Raw genomic sequence first — 7,308 nt, forward strand, 5'->3', positions numbered from 1 at the left:
TAAATAATAAACAAACAGGTAAATAGTAAATAATAATAAATTGACATATAACTAATAATAAATGTAAATCAGACAGACAAATGATAACAAAACAAAAACAAATAATATAAGATAAATTATAATCATTACAGCATCTTACTTAGGTATTTATCTAAATGACTCTTAAAGCTTCGAACTGAACTACATTGCACTACCTGTGCAGGAAGTTTATTCCATTCATTAACTACAGGGTTGGTAAAGTTGTTTCTACCTACTTCCAAATTGAATCTATTTCCGGACAGTTTGAGACCATTGTTTCTTGTCGGATTCTCATTCAATGTGAAAATTTGGTCACTTTTGATGTTGTCAATTCCCTTTAGAATTTTAAAGACCTGTATCAAGTCACCTCTGAGTCTACGCTTTTTAGGGAAAACAGATTCATATGTTTTAGTCGATTTTCGTATGATTTATTTTTTATATTTGGAATCAGTTTTGTGGCTCACCGTTGTACTTTTTCCAGTCTGTCAATGTCTTTAATGAGATTCGGTGACCATACGGAAACAGCATATTCCAAATGTGGATGAACTAACGATTTATATAGCTTGTTAATGAGTGATGGACTTTTGAAATCAAAAGATTGCGCAATGAGTCCTAGAATCTTATTTGCTTTCTCAGAGGCTGAAATACATTGCTTGGATGATTTGAGGTCGTTACTGATAATTACGCCGACATCTTTTTCACTATCCACTTTTGTTAACGAATTTCCAAATAACTTGTTATCGTACTTACTGTTATTTTTACCTATGTGCATTACCTTGCATTTACTTGTGTTAAATTTCATTAGCCACTTTTCAGACGATTGCTGTAATTGATCTAAATCTTCTTGAATATCTAATTGGTTTGAGTGATCATTTGCCACTCCGCACAGTTTTGTATCATCAGCAAATTTGGAAACAGTAGATTTTAGTCCATGGTCTATATCACTTATATATACTATGAATAGAAGTGGCCCAAGAATGGAACCCTGAGGAACTCCACTTGCAACACTTTTCCATCCAGAAGTTTTTCCATTTAAAACAACTCTCTGTTTTCGACCATTCAACCAATTACTAGTCCAACCTAATAGGCTACCACTTTTTCCATGCAAAGCTAATTTAGTAAGTAGTCTTTCGTGTGGGACGGTATCAAAAGCTTTTGCAAAGTCCAGATATACCAAATCTACATTGTTTCTTTTGTCATAATTCGAGATAACTGTGTTGTAGAATTCGAGTAAGTTAGTCACGCAAGAACGTTTCCGTCTGAAACCATGCTGGCTATCATTTATCAAACGGTTACTTTCTAAATGATGTTCAATAGCATCTCTGATGATAGTTTCCATTATTTTTCCTACGATTGAAGTAAAACTTATAGGCCTATAGTTATTTGGTTTCTTTTTGTCACCTTTTTCGAATATGGGAGTAATGTTAGCTAGCTTCCATTCTCTTGGGACATCTCCGGATATGATGGATTTCTTGAAAATAATTTCTAATGGAACAAAAATCTCATTTTTCATTTCCTTTAAGATTCTTGGATGCCAACCGTCAGGCCCTGGTGTTTTATTAACTTTGAGTTTATCTATACACCTTTTAATTTTTTCTTTTGTTATATTTACCGTAGTAAGTTTACCCTAGACTTTTCATAGGTTTCAGTTTGGAATTCACTTTGAGGTGTTTCGTTTACGAATACCGAGCTAAAATAATTGTTTAAGATATTACACATTCCTTCATTTGAATATTCAAGTTGACCGTCAGCAGATAATAGTGGACCAATGTGATTCCTAACAACCTTTTTATCTCTAATGTAACTATAGAATTCTTTGGGATTCTCTTTGGATTTATCAGCGATGTTCATTTCGTATTGTCGTTTTCTTTTTCTTATTGTCTTTTTTAAATCTCTCTGTATTGATACATAACTTTCATAGTCTTTAGATGCACCCGAGCACTTATATTTCTTATAGGCCTGTCTCTTTTTAGCAATACTTTTTTAAGTTTCTTTGTCGAGCCACTTTGGGCGAGCCTGATTTGTGGGACGTCTGTCCTTAAAAGGAATGTAAGTTTGAATCATCCTTTATAATCTCTATGATTCCATCTCTTTGGTGTGATATTATCCTAAAGGATATTAGTAATGAAATACAAAGTATGTTCGCTTGAATAACAATGGGGCTTGTTGTATTTACAAAGGGACTTAAATTCTAGTGTAATTAACCATCTGAGAACTTTTTTCTTTAAAATCTACTTATTTGAAATATCATCCACTGTTGGCCTGAATTAATCCTTTATTCGTATTTTAGTCTGTATTTTTTATCACTTACCCATATGCACTATGATAGCTTACTAAATACATTATAATTCATTTCAGCATGTTAACTTAATTTTCATTAGTATGTTCACTATAAACCCACTATCGGAGAAATAATATCAGAAAGTACAGGAAAACTGTATATTTCGACTACTATCTGTAGTCCTCTTCAGCAGAATAGTTACAAGAAATTAAAGTACAAGTATATATGAGGTAGTGAGGGGTACATAAAAGGGGATGGGGAAAGTGGGGGGTCAAGGAAGGACAGTTGGTGGTTTTGTCCGACCGCTCTTGCCATTGATTTGTTGACTGCTAACTTCGTAATACAATCTGGGGGCCACTGACCTTTTGAGGTATTGAAGTTAGGATAATGTTTTATTAGAGAAGATTCTACAATTTTCCTACGATAGCTACAGTGTGATTTAAAAATAATTGATGCATTATCCCAATCTAATCTGTGGTCTTTTTGGCTGGCATGAAGGAACACAGCGGAGTTAACTTGTCTGTATTTTATGGAGTTTTTATGTTCCTTTAATCTCGTGGACAAATCCCTGCCAGTTTGGCCCCAATAGACATCATAACAATGTATTGGGGCCAAACTGGCAGGGATTTGTCCACGAGATGTAGGTGGTATTGAGATCTAAGTGGTATTGAGTTCCATGTGTTAGAAAAGATCACACTTGGCCTAAGCTTTGCAGACGCATGTCCGTCAGTTCCAGTCAGAATGTATGTAGCTTATGTTTAATTTCCTTCTGATATATTCATTGGATTACACACCATGAGGCAATATAACATTTCCATTTATCCTTCACAAAATGGTATCACGTGTGATAATTTCTTCTCTGCTTTGCCATCACCTGCTTTTAAATCATGTATAGATGATATTCTGGTGGTCAAAAGATCTCAATCATTACAGAATAATGACTTAGTAGACTGTAATCTTTCAATTAATATTCATTCTACCGCCCACAAATCTCGTGTCCCGTGTGCAAAGCGTGCACGTAAATCACGTAGCTCTGAAAGTTTTAAACGTGGCATAAATATATTATTGGCTCCTATAGATATCTCCCCTTCATGTGACATCTCCTTACCTCTATGTGATGAATTCTCTTTGAACTCTGCCCCTATTTCACAGCTGATGACAACAAGTACAAGTATAACACATGCGGTTATTTCAAAACCATTGACTCTACCACCCTATGAATATTGTAAAGCACACCTTTGTGTCTTTAAAGCTATAGAATCTGATGTAGTCTGTCTGCCAGAATCAAAACATGTAAATGGCACATCACTTAATGCAGCCTTATGCTCAACCTCAAAAAGGGTCATACTCAGTTAATCATTGCTAAAAACTCATACGCCTCAATCACTCTCACCAAAAAATGAACTAATTTCATTATGCAACAAATTAAGGCATCACATTCCACTTGGAGTAAATTCAAAACCATACTACATACCCGCTTATAGACTACCTCATAGAAAGAGACAAGTAGTTGATAAACTTGTTGCAGACATGATTGAACAATATATCATAGAACCCTGAGTCTCAGAATGGAACTTCCCACTTTTTGTAGTTCCCAAACACAATGGTTCCTTCCGCCCTGTGGTGGAATTTCGGATACTTGATAAAATATCTATCCAAGATAGACACCCTATACCTGTATTCTACATTCCATAGGTGAAAACAATGTAGTTTTTAGTACATCAGATCTCATGTCAAGATACTGTCAAACCCCCCTTGCTCATGAATCACGTCCTCTAGCAGACTTCAGTACGCCAAATAGGCATTCCCAATTCAAAAGGTTATCCATGGGACTTATTTCTCACTCTGACTTTACACGACTCATGAACAAAGTCTTTAATGTATTGATAGGGCACAGTATCTTTATATACCTTGATGACATTATCATTGCATCTAAATCTATGAAAGAACGTTTACAAACACTTCAACTGGTCCTTTCCTGTCTTGCACATGCAGGTCTTAGAAAAATATGACGTCAGTCCTCACTTCGTGCGAGGACTGACGTCATATTTTTCTGGTGTTTGATCAAACATTTTGGTGTTTTATGATTTTTTGTTTTATTTGACCAAATGACAAGAATCTTGTCATCGGAGTTTAATGGGTTAAGAAAGAAATGCGCTTTCTAGGACATATACTCAATTCCCAAGGAATTATTACATCACAAGACAAAGTGAAAGCTTTAGTAGACTTTCCATGTACCACATCTGTAGATCAAGTTCGCTCATTCCTGGGTCTGTCATGTTTTTATAGAAGATTCATAAAGTGCTACTCAAATATAGCAGAATCCCTTACTTCCTTAATCACAAAGAATGTTAAATTTCTTTGAACTTCTGAACAAGAGAAAGCTTTCCTTGATCTAAAACATGCATTAACTACTGCCCCAATAATTTTGTCTTTCCGGATTTCAAACTCAATTTCATTCTGTACACTGATGCATCATCAAAAGGATTAGGTCCTGTACTCGTGCAACAACATGGTAAACCTCAAAGGCCTATTGCTTATGCCAGTCGCCTACTGAACAAAGCAGAAAAGAATTACCCAGTAACTGAATTAGAGGCATTAGCAATTATCTATGCTCTTAGACATTTTAAAGAAATCATTCTAGGGTATGAGATTACGATCCATACAGACCATCAAGCACTTTTACAACTGTTTGAAAGCTAAATTATCAGGCAAATTTGTTCGTTGGTTTCTCAAAATTCAAAAGTCAGACCCAGTTTCGCTTATATTCCAGGCAAAGCAAACGTTGTTGCTGATGCATTGAGTAGAAATGTAGCAGCTATCCATAACATTCTTCAGTCAGTAAATCTTACTCGCGAGCGCTTTTATACAGCTCAACGCTCCGATCCTCTATGGAAGCGTGTGATTTCCTCGAATCAGGTGACACCACTGATAGTGAGACCTTACTTCCATATTTAAAAAATTGCACTCTTCTCGATGACATCTTGTATCATCAGTCAACACTTTAAAACAAAGACATACCAAACAGGTCGGCAAATCAAACTGTAGTACCATATGAACTCATTCCTTAAGTACTCCATCTCCTTCATGATTCCATGATAGCAGTTCAACCAGGCAAAGACAAATGCTTTGCCCAAGACAAAATCCAGTATTTTTGGATCATTATAAGGAAAGATACAAATCTCATTATTGCGCATCTCACAACGGTCATATTAACGGTCATGTTCCTATGTTAAATTACCCACCCCCATCTAAGCCTTACCCCATGTGGTAACCAATAACAGTATGTTTGTATGGACCATCTCTCTAGATTTTGTATCCTTGACCCTCTGACAGACAAATCAGCCAAGAATGTGGCTCAGGAACTTATTGACAATATAATTTGTCCTTTCACAACCCCCAAAGTGTTACTGTCTGACAATGGAACAGAATCTAATAATGAAATTCTGTCTCACCTTTGTAAACATTTCAATCTCACTAAAACAAATATTGTATCCTACTACCTGACATCAAATAGACTTATGAAATGTCAAAATTGTAAGATTCTTAACGTTCTAAGACATCTTGCTTCAGACATTCTTAGCCTATAGTTCAAGCTTGCCTTAACAGTGCTATAAGCAGGTCTATATCAGAATCCCTATATTCTATAGTTTTTAGATTGGACAAGAGACTCCCATATGATTTGCTTACTTCAGATGTAGGTTCAGTTTATAATTTTGAAGATTATATAAAAGTTAATGTAGCTAATTTTCAAAATCTCTATAAGAGAATTCAAGATGCTCTTGCACTATTCAAGGAAGACATGGCACGTTTTCACAATAAATCTGCAAGAAGAAGTAACAGTGTTGTAGGAGACATTGTATGTTCTCTAAATCACACCCCTACTCCCAAACTATCATCCAAGTTTCTTGGAACATACAGAGTTATCTCAGTATCAAACAATAAGGGCAATGTTAAAAACTTAGATGATGGTCTTGACGCCTGGTTGCATCTAGATCACATGAAGAAAGTTACTCGTGTTCTCGACATGGGAAGCGAAGGAACAACTCAGTCCGTTCTTTCTGCTGTGAAAGAGCCTTCTGTTTCTTCTAAACAGTTGTTCCCCACACCTTTCGTAACTCAATCTTACAATCTAAGGAATTGAACCACTCTTACCTAAACATTCTTCTTTCTATCGGCGCAACTATTGTATCTCTTTTTTCAGTATCATGTACTATTTAGTTAAGAATGCATTATAGATGTCCTTTATATTTGCACATGTATTCTTACTTATATAACTTCCACTTTTGATATCATATATTGTCATAAGTAGTAAGTTGTCATAGTCTTGGGTTTTGCTTCTGTCTTTATATAACCATTAGGAATTAGGTTTAGGATTGAAAAATTTGCTGAGGGTAGCGACGGCAGCATCAACAAGCAATATTGTATTGTATTGTAATATATTGTATTAATAGAGTGGACACCACACAGAAATACGAGGCCTAGAGATAAAAAAGTGTCTGAAAGAACAAGCCATATCACAAGTGATGACGTTTTTATTTTGTCACTTACCAGAAGGATAATATATGATGACATACAAACACGAAAGACGCAGAACTCAGAATGCCAAAACCAGAAGTTAGAATAGAATTAAGTTGAAAATAAAACAAAGGTCAGAAAAGCTAATCAGAAATAAAGTATTATAATTCATATTATGATAAAGACATTAGTGTTAAAGTAGAATGTACAAAGTCAGTTAGGAAGTAGAAAAAAGAGAAGAAATTATAGACATGGGTAACTCAATGAGTCTACATAATCGTAGGTCAGACAGGAGAGAAAGAGAGGACAGAAAGAGTCATTCAGAGAGTATGGACTTAGGGCTTGTGAACTAACTTATGTGTTTGAGTTGAAAAACTTGTTATGTTGGTAATATATATAAAAAGAATCTAAACCAAACTTTCCATTAGCCATGCAAACCATCCAACACCCCTACTCTAGCACTGAGATCTTCTGATACCACTACATTGATA

Source organism: Oratosquilla oratoria, chromosome 12 (assembly GCF_046742065.1).
Source record: "Oratosquilla oratoria isolate Oo_2021 chromosome 12, ASM4674206v1, whole genome shotgun sequence".
NCBI classification, from domain to species: domain Eukaryota; kingdom Metazoa; phylum Arthropoda; class Malacostraca; order Stomatopoda; family Squillidae; genus Oratosquilla; species Oratosquilla oratoria.